This window comes from Metopolophium dirhodum, chromosome 3 (genome assembly GCF_019925205.1).
Source record: "Metopolophium dirhodum isolate CAU chromosome 3, ASM1992520v1, whole genome shotgun sequence".
Lineage (NCBI taxonomy): Eukaryota > Metazoa > Arthropoda > Insecta > Hemiptera > Aphididae > Metopolophium > Metopolophium dirhodum.
The window spans coordinates 23,739,468-23,761,593 of NC_083562.1; the positions used below are offsets into that span (position 1 = coordinate 23,739,468).

The 22,126-nt window shown below is 30.0% G+C and overlaps 1 protein-coding gene across 1 annotated transcript in view; it reads left to right on the forward strand.

The window, feature by feature from the left end:
- The window catches only part of LOC132940214 (3-phosphoinositide-dependent protein kinase 1), a 162,244-nt gene that overhangs the window by 16,314 nt on the left and 123,804 nt on the right, over positions 1-22,126 (forward strand). Inside the window, exon 2 of the mRNA XM_061007689.1 lies at positions 13,254-13,345. The gene's annotated coding sequence lies outside the window, so the exon portion shown is untranslated. The remainder of the gene's footprint in view (positions 1-13,253; positions 13,346-22,126) is intronic.

Here is a 22,126-nt window from a genome sequence, read left to right on the forward strand (position 1 = left end):
AATGTTCAACTTTTATAGCTAAGGATTGAAAATTTAAAACAAGGCTCCACGTAAATAGGTTATAATATATATAAATTACTTTATTCACAATAATATCATCAAATATACTTGGTAATATCATAGGCTGACTGACCGTTTTCGCTCAGAATCGTTTTTCTTATACAGTGATATTATATCATTGAATTTAAATTTAACACCATCCATTACAGTGATCCACTTGTAACCTACTGTACAGCAGAGCAATATCCACTTACCCACCTTTTTTTAAATTTACTATAACAGTGTGGGCCCTGGGAACGCGCCCTCTTTGTCCCACCCATCAACCACCTTCGGGTCTGGTTAGAAAAATGAAAACTTGAAAATTGATGGTCTGAAAAAATAAAGTGACTCGGCGCACGGTTTTACACCGTCATAATAAAGATAATATTATGATAAATGTGCAGCATAATTACGTTGGATTTTGTACCGTCAGTGGTCAATATTGTCGCGCGAAGTCTCAGGCATTCGAAAACCGCGTGATAACGCTTATCTCGCGGGGTTGCAGCGGCTGCAGCTGCGGGTTCGTTGGCTGCCACTTCTCCGTCCACGGTGGGCGTGGTCGATCATTGACCATACCTACAAGAACGGCCTTGAGGATGTCTACGGTCGTGCGATGGCACGTGACGCATCGCGTGCATATAATAATATTATTATAGAAGTGTTGTATCTTGTACGTAGCGAATACTGGGAAAATAACACGCGCTGCGTCGAGGCCTCGTGGTGGCGCGCGAGGGAGGCCACTTCTCCTCTTCCCCCCCCCGCCAGCAAGCTGACGCGCATACGAACCGTATTTACCCTCTCTGGAATTTCTCCGGCGCGATAGGCATCGTGTGCACTGTGCAGCACGACGAAGACTGGTACAGGTGCGCATCTATTGCGCGGTAGATTCCGACGAAATGACCGTCGTGCATGCCACCGATGTCGATGTCGATGAACCGACCGATGATAGTAGTGTAGAATATACAATACATACTACGTACTACAAAAACGCAACAACAACAATAATAATATTGTTATATAGTAAACACACTGTTTTGATTCGGCGGCATAGATGCGACGGCGTCGGTGGCGTGCGCGGAGCGTATGTAGAGGCGGAGATAACCACGACCGTTGCCCCGGCACGTATACCGGGTAACGACGACGTGTAACGGGTCGTTGTCATCGCGATTCGTTCGCATATTATAATGTTGACGTTTTCACTGCATAATGACATCGCTGCCGTCATTGTTGTTGTTTTCGTCCGTCGTCTTCCGAAGTCGAGGCGCCGAAAGAGTTCAATGAATGGATCGAAAGCTAATCAACCGGGTGACCAACTGCCGTGATGTTTTGAAACGTTCCTCTGCTGCACGTGTGCCCGCGCAGTACCGATTCAATATAGATACCTAGAACTTCCTACGCACGCGCGTCAGTACATAATAATATCGTTATTATTATTACGTGCGTCGCAACAAAGTTCTATTGTAAATTCTTTTGTGAAGGTGTCAATATATTATAATTTATAAGTCATTGAATGTTATGACGCAGGTTCGTTGCGAATAACCTCTATTGCAAAAATACAAGGATTTAGAAGTCACTGCAGTTTGAAATGGCTATACCGAAATGTATAAAAAAAAAACAATATACAGAGTGGCAGTGTAGATCGAACAGCTAGATTGAATTATACTTATATAGGTACGAACGTGAAGTTATATGTGTTTGTTTGGAGATATCAACTTGGTACATTATGTTTATGTTATGATTATACTCAATACTCATCCATATAGCACGCGCATCCTCATTTTTACGGGTGCGTAACTATTAGATACTACAAATTTAGGCCCATTTCGCCGAATCCTATCTCACCGAAACCCATCATAATAAAATAGAATTTTTTTCAAAATTGCTTGACCAAAGTGGAATAAACATTCTTTTATAGATGTTTCATAGCCAAAAGTTTCTCTAATTGAAACAACTATACCAATTTTAAAGTTAATTTGTTTGAAATTTATTTGGGCTAAATAGTAAATACTAAACCATTTCTTAGAGCATCTTCTTTTATTACTTTAAACATTTTCGAATAAGTATTATAGTATCTATATAGTACCTATACCTATGCAAAGTTGATATCACCTGAAATAGCTATATCACCTAAAATTTTGTAAGAGTTAATCCCCACATTAGGGGGGGGGGGAGTGTAGTGCCATCCAAGCTCTGATGAGTAAAAACCTGGGATTTTACGGCGAAATGGAACGAAACGATACTATATAGTATCCTATTTAGTATTTATCTACCTTTTTTCGTTTTATTCGCGTGGTCGTCAACTATACAAACACAAATGTTTGTGCCTGATAATAATATATAATAGTTTAATGCCAAATGGTGTTCCACGACGACTTCATGACGTGTGAAAATACGTAACTTGTAACATTTTGACGTGTGAACAAAATGCCACTCGTTTATTGTAAAAATTTTATTATTATGTTAATACTTTATAGATTCTGAGTGGAGCAATAGATATGTTTGTTTTACAATGTTGTGTTGTTTTTATTTTTATTTTTTTATTTTTGTGTGTGTAACGTCAAATTTAGGAGTAGTAAAATGCTTCAATCCTCAACTTTGAAGGTGGTTTTTGCTAGTGATTTGGACATAGTTGTTAGTTTGGTAAGGAAAGTAAAACTTCCCTGTACTCTTCAAAATAATCGGGAAACTAAAAAAAAACTACGGAAAAACTGGAATATTTACGCAAAACCTTTTTTTTTAGGTTTCTAAACTATGTTTAGAACACTTTACCTTGAGTTTACCTATATCCCCGTTGTGTCCGTCCGTTCACCGGTTAGTTACCAGTACATAGTTACGGTTGTTGATATATTATAATATTGTTGACTTTTATTTATTTATTGTCTGAAGTCAATGTACATAAATAAATTGTACATTGAATAATAATTTAATGCGTTGTATTAAAATACGTTTAAAAACTAGGAATTTAGCACGCTCGCAAAGTGATTTTGTAGTACATATAACTAAAAATCGAATCATCGTACGCACTCCAGTGACTTGACATTTTTACCAAATATTTGTGTTAGCTGTTAGCATACTTTAGACAAATTTAGGTCTTTTTGGGCTATTTTTGATAGTAGAAATGTTGATATACACAAGATTTATTTCTTATTTAAAATGAGTAGAAATGAAATACAAGGTTCCTCACAAGTTGTTACTTTCAGCAACCTAAAAAAATTTTCTTCGTGGACATTTTAAGTTTTTTTTAAGATTTTGTTGAAATTGGATACTTTAAATTTTAAATTGAAAATAATGATTTTTGTTACATTTTTATAATCCTAAATATATTATTCGTCGGGACTTGAAACTTATCAAGCCATTTTCTTATATTGATTCATCATAATAAATTATTAAAATCACATTCTTCTACTGTATGCGTAGGTATACCAGTTATAGATCGTAGTTGTGTATTTTGCTTGATATTGGTCATTAAACGTGTGTTTTCAATTTGTTCGAATACTTACATTGATTCGATCGTTTCTATTCTCCCTCTACATTTTACTTACACTGGCTAGTGGCACAATGACAACTCGTAATTGGTTGATTGCTGCTAAATCATAGTTATCGACTTATCTCATGTGACTTTAACCATCTGGCCATGTATGTAGAGGTGTTCGTGTGTTGCTATATTTGTGTGTAATGTATATACAGACAGTTTGGTTATTTAAGTTCGACCAATGACCAATAAAACGATATGAATCGGTTTTCGATCGCGGTCAACGTACCTTTTTCGGTCTATTGTTTCGTATTGAAAAATGTCCTTTGTCGGGTTCACAATTCACGGCCAAAAACATAACATAATATATTGCTTCTTGAAAATCAGTGGCTACTATTGTCGCGAACGTCATTTTCTGCGAAATATTCGCGAGAGCAAGGTGCACCAAGGCCGAGTGTTCTATTCTTCCCGCCCTTTCATTTGTATTTGATCCGCCGCCACCGGCTTTGTTCGGCTCATGTGTTGAAATTGTTCGGATTTTAGTTTGCACATTAAATGTATCCGAACCTTGTACGTTACCTATTATTTTTGCAATAACAGAAAACCCACAAGTCGTTCAATCCATCGCATAATAATATAATGCGTACAGTTATGTTAAATATTCAAATCCCAATTCAATTTTAAACTAATTTAAAAGTTAAAATTATAAAATTTAAAGGTAAGATTATTATCTATTGAACATCATAGGTTTTTTTCGATTTCAATTTTGAAGCAAGTTATGAGTATTTTAAAACTGTAAATTGTTTGTGCATTTTAAAATACTTATAACTTGCTTCAAAATTAAACATATGGTGTTCAATAGATAATAATCTTACCTTTAAATTTTCTTAGAGGTCAATTCACTCAAATTTTTAAACTAACATTATTTGAAGATTTTGTATAAATCCGAAAACGTACTTTAATTTTAATAAACATATAAATAGTATTTATTGGACATTTGCCACACAAACTAAAGAGAAATTAAAGCATTGGTTATTTATTTGTTTTGTATGCGTACACACTTGGTCGATTTAAAATTTCAATTGTCATGGGACTAAATAATATATTTTCCAAATGCATTTTACATGTTTGTATAGCGTAATATGCTACTATATATTAAATAATAAAGATACTTACATAAAGTAACAATAGAGTTACATGGTATATCATTTAACTCATAATTAAATTGTAATACCATGGTTCATTATAAAATGATGTACATTTTTATTTATATATCAGATTTATTACAGTTGCATGCACATAATTTAATTATTTTCCTCAAAATATTATTTAATTGTGTTTATTATAATAATTTATAATGATATCGTAATTGTAACCGCAATGTGTACTGTTAACTACCTTAACCAACTAAAATCACGTTGAGTTCCATCAATGGATGGCCTCCCTCCCCATATTATATATGTAAATGAAAACTGTAAATCCGTAGACTGTAACTGTAATCATATTTTCCTATTATGCATGTAGCATAGATTGTTAATTTGCTAATAATAAAAAAAACTTCCTTAAAGAATATACTAAAAATATAAATCGTTCTGCGACTAATGCAGATACATACTGCTTATTATAATATAATAAGGTAACTTACATATAATTTAATATTACTTAAAAATAATATAAAATTTGTTATTTTTATTTATAAATTAGTCAGTTTGGTCGCTGTACAAATGTCAAATAATTTTATTGAATTTTTGTGTTTTAGAATTAAGTAATTTAATTTACAACACATTATTACCACATAAAACATTAAAATCCCTAATAAATAAAATTGTTAAACATGCATATATGCTTATAAATAATTGTCAAAGACAACAGACTAACCTTACTTAACTAATTTGTGATTTTTGAAAGTATTTTTTTAATATGTAATGATTAAAAAATGTATATCTTATATAATTTTCATAATAATATTCACATTAATAATCTTAATATAAATAAAGTTAATCTACTTTAATAATACAGGTACCTAGACTCGAAATTTATTGAATTTGGCAACATTAAATAATCAAATATTTATATTAATAGCTTAAAATACATGTCGCGAACTTATTGTTGGCTTAATATCTACTTAGTAAAACCTTTACTTAGAAACATTCAAGCAATTTCCTATTTAAATATTTCGACTAGAAACACGATTGGTGCTATTTACACTTTATCCCTTTTGTTTGGCGAAACTTAAACATATAGGTAACTGCCCCAAAATTAGTTGCGCAACATCAACTTAATTTTATTCAGTCTTATGAGAATGTCGTGCTCCGAGTGATAACATTTTTACTGTGGTTTCAACAGGGTTGTTATATTTAAAACATGTTAATATTTTAAACAACTTGTTTTAAACATGCTTAATACATAAATTAAAAACATTTGTTTTAAACGTTTTGTTAACTGTTTAAGATGAATAAAACATAATATGTTTAAAAACAGCGTAAAATCCAAGTTTAAATCGTGATTTTTTTTCAAAAATGAAAATACATCAATTCTGGGTTTCAAACACTGTTTAGTTGGCAAGCACATGCAATTACGGAGACATCGTTTAAAAGTCGACCAGTAAAATTATATAAAAGAGTAAATATTTTCATATACTCTACTATTAATAATTTGTTTGGTGAAGTATATGACATCGGGTCAAGTCAAGTCTCATACTTTCATGTATCGTATTTAGACTTCATAGTTCGATTTTATGGTACCATTACTTAGCCACAATCGTAAGGTATTGAGCTTTATAGGTGTAAAAATTGTTCTGAAAATCAACAAGGCATATACAGAAATATAATGGTAGGTGCGAATTTTCAGTAAGAATAATCTATACAAGAAGTCTAATGATTAGACTATTTATATAGACTGTATATTAGACTCTATTTGATTGAATATATGACGTATTGGTAACAGTGACGCAACTTGATAATATCCCATGTGAAAATGTGAAAATGTCTGGACTGAGGGCCTTACCCGCTTATACAAATGAAAAACAGTCATACCTTATTATAACTCTAAAAAATATTGTTCTCACACATGTCAGAGTTAATAATTATTGGTTATATATACCTAATTTTACACAGGTTTCTCGCATGGGGGTACTCGTAATTCGAATTATCTAAACTCAAAAGAGTAAAGAAATTATCATTTATTGTTATTATATTAAAACAAATAATATAATATGTGTATATATTACAGATTATAGTAGAAATGTCGTATATGAGATTTCGGGGCCCCCAAAACTGTGGTGAATTGCACACACAACACTATCGATAATTGCGCCACTGCAGTTGGTCGGTAGTGCATATCACAGGTATATCAGGCATGTCACAAGAAAAATCATAAAGGAGCTTCGTTAATCGTACACATTATTATTATTATTATTATTATTTAGCACGAGACACCAATAAATCAGTTGCAGGTTAAGCACCGTGACTGCAACCGAAATGTGTAGTCGTCGAGAATGTTTGGTTCATTTGCCGTTGAGACTGGTGTATATATAGCACGCGTGTGTCGGGTCGACTCCGCTAGCGAAGTTTTGGAAACCCATCTCGATGGTTAATACTTATTCGTTTATTACATATTATTAGTTATTACACAGTCACGAAGCCGGGAACTCGTTTGTGAAATTTATCACGTTTATGTATAATTCATTAATTATTATATGTATAGTAATAGTTAGAAAGTAAAGATAGTAGCATTTTATGTATTAATATAATATATTATAAAGGTATTATACAAGTTGATTATTTTGAAGATGAACTCTCATTTGCTCGAATGTTTTAACGTTTTTATAGAAATTAATTTGTTTACTATTTTCCGTCATTATGGTTTGAAAAGTTTGTTACTTTTTTAATCATAGCATACGTTTTTAATTTCATATTCCTATGCACAATATTTTTTTGAGATTTTAAAATTAAATTTATAAAAATTAAATTTCAAACGAATAGTCAATTTTGGTTATTTGTTAGTGATGGTTAGTACCTATATGGCTATATACATACTAATAACAAACGAGGGCATGGAATTCATATCTACAAGTGTATAATAACTTCATGGCATAAATTATTAAAAATTACAGAGTCTTGTAATGAAAATATTCATGCGGAAAAATCGAACGACTTCATCAAGTTGGTCTACATAATTCTGAAAACAAGACTATTGACTATATAGTATTTTGTGTGAGACTTTGAAAATATTCTAAGAGTTCTTAGTAAAATACGTTGTATTTTATTATATTTTACCATTTGGATTTGTTTAAACCATGATGGCCACACCACAGTTCCTTCCCACCCCTAAGAGGACGCTACACAGATATTTGTTCTCCGTCTTACAAGTGCATAACATAAAAAATTTACGCTCAGCAGATCACATTTACTCAGTTAGTTTAAAAATTATAGTGAATCGACCTATTATAAAACTTGACGGTAAAACCATTATCTGTGTTTGTATGTGAGGTATTTACGATCATTCAGTTTTTAAGTGAGTTATGAGCATTAATTTACGCTATAATATTATATACGCATAACTTACTAAAAAATTGAATTATCGTAAAAAACTCACATGGCAAACACAGACAATGTACTTACCATCAAGTTTCATAATAGGTCGATTCACTCTAATTTTTAAACTAACGGAGCTAAATGTGATCTGCTGAGCATAAATTTTCTATGTTACGCACCTGTAAGACGAAGACAACAAATGGCCGTGTAGCGTACTCTCAATGTTTATTGACTGTTTTGAATTTAATGGCAGCTATTGCTTTATTTGTATTACCATTACCGTAGGCTATACTGCGCTACTACGCACAATGTCCATGTGGTGATTTAAACGGTAAACGTGTAACGTGTTTGCAAGAATAGGAGGAAATCGTGCCTTACCTTTTTTTCGTTTGGCATTGTTTAATGATGTTTCGAAGAATAGGAGAAAATCATATACAAACATTTATTCGGTTTGGCAGTATCATGTACGATGACGTTTAGCCAAAGCGTAAATAGTTGACCTTAGAGTTTCTCTTAACGATAAATAGAATTTATTGTATTATGAACTATGATTAACGGTAGAGCAAAGCCGGTTGTACTCTGATTTTGTATAATTATTCTAAAGAATGTATGTATAGTGCATGCCTTATATATTATAATGGAATAACTCTCATCACGAAATGACTAAAAATGTTTTACTTCATATAATTTTGTCAACCAAGTACTTAGGTTAAGAAAAATAAGTATTTTGAACATTGGAAATTTATCATCTACAGTTTTATTTTTTTTTGGTGTAACCGTGTAGGTATATTGTATATGTTATTAACAATAGTGGAATAATTTTATGACGGAAGAACGCACATGAGGTATGTACGGTTACAGACGGCGATCGAAAATAAAAAAAAGTCTGTGCTCGAATACATCATACATTGGAAAACCACGTTAATTGGTGGTTGTATACCATTGTCGTTTGTCGATGTTTGTGTCGTGGAATGGTGGCGGTACAGTGTACTCCACGCCGGGTAGTGTGTGATTTCCGATCGTACATCGTAGTATACTATATTGTAATCTTATGGCGATGATTATTATTATGTCGTCTTGGCGGGAAAACGACGCGTTGTCGTCGAGAAAACGTGTGTTGCACGCGGGCTCCGCTCACATATTTGGGCCTCTACGGCGTGGTGAAGACGTCGGTGGCGATGGCCGTGATAGTAGTGTTACGCGTTTGTAAATACTAATAGGACGATGGCATGTGCGTGTATGTGTGTGTGTGAGAGGGAGAGAGAGAGAGGAGAGTGAGAGAAAGAGAGAAAGAGAGTGTGAGAGTGAAATAGTGGAACGGTCGCCCGCCAACAACTCACGTGCATACGTACTACACCTACTGCCATAATAATAATATTATGTATTTTTGATGTACCTTAAATAGTAGTGGCATAGAGCAGTATTAATAATTGTAGTAGAGTTGGCGGCGAGGAAATGTATATTATAATACAAATGATATTACGATAATGATAATATGGTGCGGATGAAACGAGAAAAATGTGCTGGCGATTCCCACGGCGGCTCATTCACCTGCGCGCGCGTGTCGCGTTCTCCCGCGCTCTGTACCCGGCCCGGGGGAGGTTACCGCTTCTCATCGTATTTGTATACCGAGTTCTTCACACAGCGTCCCGGCGGCTGACGATGAAATGTGATGATATTACCACCGCGCGACACCGCAGTCTTCGTACTATTTCAAGAAAACCGGCTTGGCCCCGGAATTTGATTTTTTTTTTTTTTTGGCGGGCTCTCCGACGTGGCTCCTCAAAGCAGCGTGAACAAAAACCCGTACCGACCCTATATACCTGTATAATATTTTATACTCTCGGGTGCGTTTGGTATGCTTCTCTCCTACACCATCCCTCCCCACGAGCCAGTTCCACAATAACCATTCACTGTTTTTTTCTTCTATTCTTTTTTTTCACAAGGCGCCGGTTTTGTGTTTTCAACATTTCATTGTGTCGATTTTTTTGTATTACTATTAAAACTATTTTATTTTTACGGCGGGTGTAATATTATACGTGTGCTGTGTACAGCGCGTCTTTTTATTTTATTTTACTTTTTCTAGTCGTTTCCTACGATTTTCAGTTTTCACTACCTACTATTATTCAAACATGATGTATCTACATTTAAATTGAACAGGACTATGTATAGTAGGTACATAGGTTGATTCACCAAAGCTTTATGCTAACCGCTCACCCCCATTCTTTCTTCGAATAATTTATTCATTCTGAATTTTTAAAGTTTTAAATACTACGACTTTTATGCTACTTAAGGGATGATCAAGTTAGAACAAATATTACAGAGTGGATATTTATATTTAAAATGTATACAAGTTATAAAAAAGTCAATATAGAAAATCACACCCAGATTCTGTCGAGATTTTTAATATATTTATAATATATTTCAGTATAATCATTAATCACACATGTTTATTATTCAAAAATGTATGGTTCAACCACTTTATGAGCTTAAATTTGAAAAGCAAAAAGATGTATCTAAGTATAGACTTGTGAAATAAGTAGTAACCTATCTGGGTTTCAGCTGCAATAGTTTTATTTACCTCTGTTAAAATTAAAAATATATATATATTATTTGATACTAAACGTCTAAACCAACTCATAATTAATAGATGTGTATTTAAAAATGTTCATATTTGTCCAAAAGATAACGTCATAGCGGCACGTCGAAAACCTAGCTGTAGGTGGAACTTATTCTTAATATTAATTTATAAACACAATAATTATAAGTAGTTACTACTTAGGTACGTTCTTATCAAGATGTTGTTAGTTACAATAGTTTTTTGTTGTATCTCAAAGTTAACTTATTTCACTGTGCTGTTAGCAATCATAATACATAACATATTATTATATTATTTGAATTTATATTATACTTTTTGTATGATAATTTATGTGTTTTATACTAGGAAGTAGTTGTAAATTTGTAAACTACTATTATAACTCGTTTAACAATGCTAGTACAAATAACTATGTAATAAGTATGGTAACCGTAATTGTTAATAACAGTAGGAACCTTCACTACCTTCTACACTGTTGAATGTACATTCATAAACACATAGGTATTCAGTTATTTAACACATGTCACAACTAGGTATATTAGGTGCATACAATTAAAATATAAAATACTTTTCATACCAATAAAAATGTAATTTTATAAAAAAAAGTGTTTTTAGTATAAAGCTCCAAAAGTTTTTTTTAATAAATACATATTATATAACTAACAATAATAATAATTTTTTTATTAATTAAAATTTAAAAAACTATTCAAAATATCTGTAAATTAACTGAGTATAAAATAATATGGAACATTTAAATTTTTATGACGCATGATTTAAGTACCTAGGTACTTAGTATAATTTTTTTAATTATTGGTCCTAAATTCCAATACATAATTCTGTAATATCAGGCAGCAAATTTTGAATGTCAATTATTAATGAATATATTTATATACCTACACATAAATAATAAAAATACAATATATTTAAAATAAAAAAAATGGTTTAATTAATCCCTTTGTGTTAATTACGAAATAATATAACACTACATTATTCAAATTTAGTATGAATTATTTAGATGTATAGCATTACAACGCATTATACCCTTTATGTTATTCCAATTTCCAAGAACAAAACCTTCTTTAAAACCTATTATTCTTGTGTTCTATATTTAATTTAGATAAACCTAGTTTTAATTTTAGTGCTTTTACTTTTTTTCAAGTCACAATTACACTTAGAAAAAACAACACTTCCCATATATATATATTATATATATATATATATAACAATAATATTTCCTGTTAATTAAATTAAATTTTGTATTAAAGCGTTGAACTTGTAAAGAACTAAATTCAAGTTTTTAATTCAAATGAAAAGTCAAAATAACATTTTTATCTCTTTTTTAATTTTTATTAAAATTTAAAACTTTAATGTTTAACAGGTTTAAACTAGATTGATTACCTAGGTACTTCATTTTTATTTTTTACTTCATTTATCTAATCTCAGATTTCTCGTATTGTTCATTCCTAAGACATACAATGTAACATTAACTTTAGAGACAGAATGGTAAAGTTAACTCAATTTAATAAAAGTGAATGTGAACAATAAATATATTTTATAATTTGTTCCATATATTTTAATCATTTGTTTTTATTACATGGCTTACTTGGGTATTAGAGCAAAGGTTTCAATTCAAATAATTAGACCTTCAAATAATATAATTTTTATTAGGTATTTCAGATATCATTTCAATGTGCTAAAAGACCTCTAAAAGCACAAAATATGCCCTTGGAAAATGTAATGTTATTACACAACGGATGTAACTACTTCTGTTGTGAATGATAAATATTTACTTATATAATATAATATATGAATTCACAAATATATAGGTACATATTAAATTATTATAACGGATATGTTGAAATAATTAAACAAAATAATAAGTTTGTTTCTCGAATGTAACGAAACTTACGAAACTAAATTTGTTTTTTCTTTTAATTATGTTCAACGGTATCATATAGTATACTTGCATATACATTACAATAAATTATGAATTTATCAAACTAAATAAGATATCAATCTCATAACTAAATAAGTGTCAATAATTTTTATTTAAACACATTGAACAAAATATTAAAATTGTACATTTCTATACTAATATACTGATGAAAACATATTTGTAGTATGCAATTTGCATAACATAACCTAACTACTTTTGAAAAATATAAAAACTTTAGAAGACTCCGAGCCCGCATGTATTGTATCCAACAAACGTCAAACATAGCAACTCTGCGTCTCTGCGTTCAGCAGAAGCTATGATTTATTATCAAATTATAACATTTAAAGGAATAAATATTATCTCGGGCACCTCATAGGATTATATTTATTGACATTTTAATTTTAATGTGAGTTATAACTTTATAAAATAATACAATTTTAAAATGCTTATTCCGTGTTTGAAATTAAAACATCAATACACTCTTAGATGTTCCCTAGATAATATTCTTAAATTTAAGTTTTATAGTAGGTCAATTAATTTTAATATTAAAGCTAACAACACAAAATTTGATTTGCTGAACGTAAATGTTTTTAAGACGGAGCTAACATACTATGCACGCATCCGCCTCAGTCCTCACATCTTAAAGCATTGTAAATAATATTTAACTGTTTTTAGGTTAAATTCATTATTGACTGTCGATGCGGTGTTATCCTGTTTATAAAACTTCTACCAAGTACCAGGTGCAAAACAAGTCGGGGCCACATTCGGTAAGTTGGCATATTGTAGTGTACATTTTATTTATTTTTCACCGTTTTACGAATGAAATTGATAAAATAACAACACAGTACGTACTATATGGATATACGTCAATAATTGATCGTAAATAATTCACCGCATGACAGTTGACAATCCAATCGCAATTATTTTACCGTACGTAAATTGATCGCAAAGACCAATCGAAGAATATTATTGAACGTTAGTCGCCGATCATAATATATTTTATCTGAGTGACCGAGTTTGTCACTATACATTTTTAGTTGTTCATATAGATTAATCAGTAATAACTTACCATACTATATATAAAAATTTTTTAATGTGACATGATTAAGCGACCGAGTTTCTGCCCGCTGTGTTGTTTACGAAGTCCGAAACCGGGGAATTCCGGCCCTACAACCTTTTACCTGTGTAGGTGAGTGTGGCCTGAGTAACTATCACTGATTATCGATGATATAGTTATTACATTTAAATAACAAATAAGCCACATAAACACGTTCGTTTTATCTAGAAACTTTTATCGCAAAATTACGTTACAAATAAGGTTGTTCTATAATTATTATATGATATATTTTCAGACTATTTCATTTTATTTTGTCAAATTAATAATCTAAAAAAAAAAAATTACGACAAACCCACTCTTTAGCAAAACATAATTTTATAAACTTAATAAGAAAAAACATATTTTTGGGAGACAAATCAGCCAACCTCCCCTCGGTGCCTCCTGCATGGTATTGCGGTAATAGGGTGATATGAAGTGGTATAATTATTGTAGCTGCAAATCGCAATTCATACGTTCCTCTCATAAACCCGGGACGCAACTTGCTTTACTTAGGGATTGTGTAAGATTAAAGATATTATAATAGGTTGGTAGGCTTAATTGTTTTTATTATTATTATTTTGAATGCAATAACTTATGCTTAATATTTTTGTTTTTTCATAAAATTATATATTGTGTACACTGTACCTATTAAAATAGCTAGGTAGGTACTACAATACACTGTACACTGTTATAATTTGTGATAAATATTGTATCGGTAAGTTTTTATTGCGATGAACTATCTTGCGATAAACCCAGTATACCATATAATGTACCTAGTACATGTAAGTAGTAATAAAATGTGTAGGACGTAGTTAGTAACAGCAATACCTATAATATATTATTGGTAGGTAGCAGGTCAAGTCGTAATAGCGATGTTGCCTATGCTGTTACTGCAGTATAACACTATAGAAAAGTATAGACAACAATATATTGTAGTTGGTATAGTTAATAGTTTTACAATATAATATTATAATATTATATTCTACGCTAAGTTCACCGGACGGCGTTCGGCGGTAATGGGCGTCGTCACGTGGACGCCTCCGCCGATAAGTCAAGTCGCGACGGTGTCTGGTGCTTCCGGTTCGGCCCGCCGCCGAGCACTGCCAAACACAGCTCCGACGCTTCCTAGTCCGTACCAGTCTGTGTTTGGGTCACACGCCGTCACGCCGAACAGCGTCGGTTGTGATTATTGTGATATTAAACTGCACATGTTTTGGACGCTGATGCGATAACATTGAACAATCGTCGAACAGCAGGCCCTGTTTATCGTCTTTTGGGTGCGGAAAATTGATAAAGCGCTCCTTTTATATGTATAATAACGTATTATGTACGTGATACGTATATGATTACGTATCATGGGGTGACATGTGTTATAAGTCATCATCGTGACATTCTACATTTTATTTACCAAACGCATCGTCACATTTTTGAACCAAGTCAACGGATATTTGTCTAACTCTGGAGTCAGGACCCTCCACTTCATAGTGCAGGAGTGCAGTGTAGTTCTTACTAGATAACTACTAAAATAAATTGATTATAAAATATACCAGTATTGTAGATAGATACTACCATTACTACCAGTGGCCATCCTATTTATGATAGCTACCAGTATACACTATACACGAATATTAAAATACACTGTTTAGTGTTTTCCAACCTTTTTAATATAATGACCCATAATGGCGAAATTAGGGCTAAAATTTTGGGGGGGGGGGCTATAGCCCCCACCTGATATTACATGAAAAGTAATCCATGTGGCGTTGCCCCTACACCCCCATATATATTCACTTAAAGATATAAAACAATTAAACAAGAAAAAACAACAAATATTTATTTATTCAAGTTTTATTTTTCACAATAATAATAATATACTGCCCGCTAAGTTCAGTGCATACTGCATATACTGTAAAATTATGTATACTAATCGTATCAATGTACCGACATAAATTATTTCCTTAAAAACAAATACAGGCATACATCTAATGATATTTACTATAATATTGATCATAGGCAATAATATATATAATAAACTTTAAATACAAATTAAATAATATTTTTTTCCAAAAATAAAATAAGAATTACAGTTGAGTTTTAAAAAGTTTATTAATATTTAAGGAAACAATTAAATAATGTATTTTGAGGGGGCTATTAGGTACAAGTTTTGGGGGAGCTAAGCTCCCCCAACCCCCTAGTTGTTCTTATGGTGTCATGGTGACCCACTATTAAGAAACTGCTACTACCAGGCGGCTATAAAAATAAATTATAGTTGTATAACCTACTCTAATAGGTTCTAGTATAATCATATAATTTAATATTTTAATCTTATACTATGATTGTAACACCCATGCACTGATCTGTGGTGAATTTAGGATTTTAATGAGGAGGGGGGGGGGGGGGGTTATACAACTTTTAAGTGCATACACTATTGACTATAATACTAAATTATTAAATAATAGATATATTATTTTTAAAATAAAATTTAATTTTCTTAACAATCGTACCATTTTTAGCTCATGTGGATCCGCATATCCCCCCCCCCCCCAGATCCAGCTGTATACTAGTTGGATAATAATAAAAATGCCATAACAAGTACTATGTACATAGGTACTGCATATTATATTTAATATTTTGAATTAGTAAAATATGCACCCATAAAAACCTGTGCTGCAATTGTATTTACTCCGAAAAATCTCTTGCTGTAATTTAGAAAACATTTTTACCGTGGGACACAACTGCTCCATCCACCATTAATACTATTAAACTGTATTGACATTTGCAATAAAATAAATCAATCTATTTAAAACTTTTGTGGGATCAAAAGTAAATATTCTCAGTATGTACTTTTTCAGATATAATAGCAAGTAGGTAACAATAATACTCTTATACAAATACATGATAACGGTAAAAAGGGGAATAATTACGTAACATCTAGAATAATTGTAGTCCTTATATGTTCAACAAATAATGTAATTATTTTATAAATATGGTAAAATTGAAATATTTTGGTTGAGTTTTTATTCGATTTATAAAAGCTTGACAATTTATTTAATACAAGGTGCCTTATAAGTTATTTTCGCAGCAATTGATAATATCGAGAAGAAATAGTCGCAATATTATGTAGGTATTATTTATAACTATTTGAAAAAGATAATTGGTAAAACTGGATATTTACAGTAAAGTTTAAACATTTTGACAACATAAGATATTTAAATTAAAAGTGAAAATTATTTTCAAACTATTTTAGTTATTTTTATTATAATCGTAGACGATGACTTGATAATTTTAACCATTGAGTTTAATATTATTTTTTATAGTTTATATTCAACGACATATCAGTATAAATATAATATTACATAAACTATCTCTAGAAATAGTTGCCAATCCACCCAATTACTTGGCTTTTGTATGTAGGTACCTTCAATGATTATCATTGAATTCAAAGTTGACACTTTCATTACCTTCAGTGACCTACCCAAGATGGGTACTCTTGTGTTACCATAAAAATCAACTATAATATACAGCAGAAGCGAGTTCTCGGATTTTTTTTGTATATTTTAGTAGGTATTAACACCGTAGTGCCGTACATTATTAAGTTATAAGATTTCTTGATTCAATGTTATTGAAACTTATTGATAGTCACCTGAAATAAAACAAATATTTTAAGCACCTAAATACTATTTTTTTAATCACAAATATTTTTATGTTTTTTTAAACTAAGTTCCAAGAACATTCTAAGAAATTTTTATATATCAATGAAATTCTAATATTCAAAATATGGTTAAGTAATGATTTTGAAATTTCTCACAGAATTTTAATAGGAATAACGATTAACGAAAAAAGTTATCAAAGGGCTCAGTATTGTGTAATAAATGCACATATGGTATTGGTATTACATAATTCATGTTGGTGTTGCAATGTACCTACAAACTGCACGACATTATTCATTGGTTTGTAACCACGTGTTTTTTTATTACACTTATATTGAACTATAAAAACAAAACATTTACGAAATTAATAATCTTTGAAATGGTTTAGATATAGGTACATGAGCAGTAATGTTTAAGTAATAAAAATTGAATAATGTTCTGTTTAATCTCTTATAATTCATTTTTATAGTTATCCATAAATCGTAAAAATAATTTCAACTATTTATATGTATTTAAGTTTATAATTCAACTTTGTAAAAACATTTGGTATGTTGAAGCAATTAATTAAATATATTTAAAAAAAAAATTACCATTAAATCCTTTTCCATAATAGGTGTATTTCAACATAATAATAATGATAAGATGTATAAATGTATAATTCATCATTTTAAATTTGAACATAAAGAAATAAGGAAAATATTTAATAAAAAACAACTTACCGTCCCCACGGTCTTATCAAAATAATAAATCAGGGTGCGTTTAAAATATAAATAATTATAGTGAATCTCCCTCCTCCCAGTTTGAGCACTGCAAAATTTAGACAAGCTATTTTGATAAATATTAAACTGATGAATCAGCTAGAATAGTAGAGTCGTTGTTTGTGCAAACTGAAAAAGTAGGCACGTTTACAATGGAAGATAATCTCATAGATAATACATACAAAGATAGGAATTAGGACATCCCTATACCTAATATAGATACTGTGGTCAATCCTAGTTACCATAAAACATAAATTATAATGGTTGTATACATAGTTGTGGCTACGGTTTATGATAAATAAAAACATTTTATAATTAATCCATTATATGCCAAATTTTTAATTCAAATATTCATTTTATTTTTTGATAATATTGTAAAAACTATAATATTACTTGTGTTTATATTATGTTTTAAATGTTTTATTCTATATTAATTTAATTTAATATAATCAGTGGCGAGAATATCATAACTTTGATTACATGTAAATACTTTGGTAACTAGTATGCTTTTCGATCACACTTACATACAATTCGCGTCCTATGAATACATGTATATATATATTATATATATATATATTACTATTGGAAATGCATATACCATCGCATATTATGGAAACATTCTTAGGACCGAATCAAAGATTCTAATGCATTTTCGCCGTTTATCATTTCGTCCACGTTGTTAGATAATATGGAAGGAATACCGTCTGTGGGTTTTCAATTAATATAATTATTATAAATACGATTAAATATAATTTTATTTTTATATCATATTTTATTGTATTTTTATTGCATTTTTTTATAAGCTTACATTAGTTCATACGTAAATATAACTAGTTTTTACTATTTATTTATTATAATTTATAATGATTCAAATTATCTTATTTCGATGACCTTTATATAACCGTTTTGGCTACCGCTTAGTCTTGACAAAACCTATCTGCCTGATCTGCCCGGATCGTGCGACAACTAAAGTTCTTTAAAAATATTAAAAAACATTCTGGAAATAAGTGCCTACCTATAATGTATATTATAATATACATACATATGTTTCACGTATCATATATGAACCCATGTTTAAATATTATTTATAAAAATATTTTATACACTGTCACTATAAAGTATAATTATACTGTATTATAGGTAGGTATACCATTAAAATTAATTATGTCTGGTTTTATTTTTTTTATCTACCGTTAGTTGATACGGCTAATAAACTATGAAAACAGTTTTAAGACGGGAAAAAGTTATGTTTTGATTTTAAATCTACGTGGAGAAATTTTAAAATTGGCTTAGAACATAAACGATGCCGTTGATGTACGGGTCTACATAAATATTTTGTCTTATTTCCCCCATCAATATTCATATGTGAAACTACTGTTGAGACGATTATTTTAAAAATCTAAAGAATTAGTATCCAATTAGTATTATAATAATGTCAATAATTATTAATTATGTGTTTAATTATTATATAAGATGAGTTTAAACTGTAAACTAAATCCTTTTAACAAATTGCTATATATAATATTTTCATGATCGAACGCGTGTGATAAAAAAACATTTAAATTGCATACTATATATCTTATTATATATAGTATATATATTAGTAAGAGATAAACTAAAAAAAAAAGTAGAATGCGTTTTATCAAAGAACAAAATTGGCTTGCATTAATTTATTTTTGTAAATACTTTAAATTGTTCATTTTGTTGATTAGTGCTAAAATAAAATTGCAACATTTTATAGAACACTATTTTTAATGCAGAAAGATATACTAAAAATTAATTAATCGACATTCTTTAAAAACTTATACATAAGAATAAAATGTGTTATGTGTATCCAATTACTAAATTATATTTGTAAAATATCATCAATTTCATGACGCGTCAAACATGTTATAACATAATTTGTTCAGCGCAGTGAAAGTATTAAATTCATAAATTTATTTTGTTTTAATTCTATTGTGGTTTTTCTATAATCCTATAAGGATGGTACCCTTTTTCACCAAAAGTGTATACCTTTCCCTTTTCCGCCGATACAATGGTTTCCGCAAAACAATTTCTATATCTACTATCAAAACTATTAAAAGCTGTAATACAGAAAGTTTATTTTGAATAGCAGGTATCTAGTCTTGAAAAACAGTGTATTATAATTTATAAATTATAATGAAATATTTTTTATATTATAATAATAATTGAGCAATAATAATAAATCTGTACTGGTACCAAGTTGTGAGTTGGTTGAAAACAACATAACAAAAAACACATTTTTTTAAGTACCTAAATAATAGTTTTTTTTAATTATATCAATATTAATATGTAATAACTCAACGTAAATTAATGTTCTTAATAAATAAAAATAAAATAAATACATTTTTATTATTAGTTTAGGTGTCTTTTTTGTATTGTACCATATAATAAACGTATTTAAAAAAAAAAATGTTTTTTCTAATACCATAACAATAATAATTATACAACGTCAATTTTTATCATAGATAAATAAATATATTGATAGGTATATATCCGACTATCTTATGACTTTGGTACCGGTATAGACAACAGAAATATATTATTATTACATTAAAAATTAATTTATTAAAATCTATTATACTATAGAGTATATATAATGTTTTCAATATTTTATAGTATTTTAAAATTTAAATAATCTTACTGTATTACAACTTTCAATACTATAGAATTTTTTTGGTGAAAATGTGGTGAATATTCAATATGTCATTTGGTGGAAAAAAGTATTTGCGAAAAAGGGAAAGGTACACTTTTTGTGGAAACGGTTATTGTTAGAAAAAAAGTACATTTTTGGTGTCTCTAGTCTATATAAATAATATTATTAACATACGTGTTCCCTTCTGATATATGTCCTAACTGTCCAAAATATCATAGTGTAAACGTTGATATCGTTATATAATCTAATTATATAATGACTAATAAATAATAATGTCTAATGTGTGTTATTGACAGATTAACTAATGAGAAGAATCTTATTCGCAAATACTAGCATACAAAATATACTTTGAAAGGCCAAAAAAAATTTCTTGATATGCGTGATATCAGAATGAGTATTTGTGCATTTGTGATTTAACTACTATTTTTAATTTTCAATGAAAATTGCTATGCGTACCATTGGTACTATATAAGGGATGATAATCAAAATGATCATAACTGTAAGCGATAGTATATACCTAGTTATAACTTGACATTCTCAAACCTTGGACTATTCGAAGTAATAAATCACAAAAAAAAACTACCTACCTAAATAGTATTTGTTTTGATTATAAAGGGGTCATTAGTACCTACACATACATATTATTATAGTTTATCAACCAACGTGTTATTGGTGTATGTATGTTGCATGCCACACCGGAAGTGTTCTTGAAGACATAGGTATAGATAATTACACGAGTTTTAAACTTCAATACACTAATTAGCATAAATTAACAAGCGATCCTTTTTAATATCGTTTATAGCTCGAAACCAAAAAATTCTATACGAAATTAAATCGTTTTCAGAGAGGCTTTAACTATTAGTATAACTGCGCAGTTTTTTCCTATCGTAGTAGTTATTTGAACTATAATGCTATTATAGTTATTATACATTTATACTATTAAACATTAAAACTAATAAGTAATAAATAATAATATTATGCTCTATATTATATAGACCTTTGGATTTAATAGCATGTATATCAAACAAAACAAAACCGAACAATATATCAATACAATGTGGTTGTCAAAAGAAATTAGGGCAGATTAGGCATATGCATGGATTGACGGTATTATAGCCTTAATGATTTAATTTATTCATATTAATCAGCTCAGGTGCTTATAGGTACCTAATGAAATGTTTTTTCCTTTCCAAAAAGATTTTTTCTCGATTGAAAATTTACAACAAATATACTTCTACTATAAGGTCACACAAAATTCACCTATATAGTTTTGTCAACATCTATATTCCATGTTATTGCGTCTATTGTCATTTGTCATTTAAGGTTATTGTTTAATTTTAATTCATTTTTAGTGTTAAATATAGTACGGT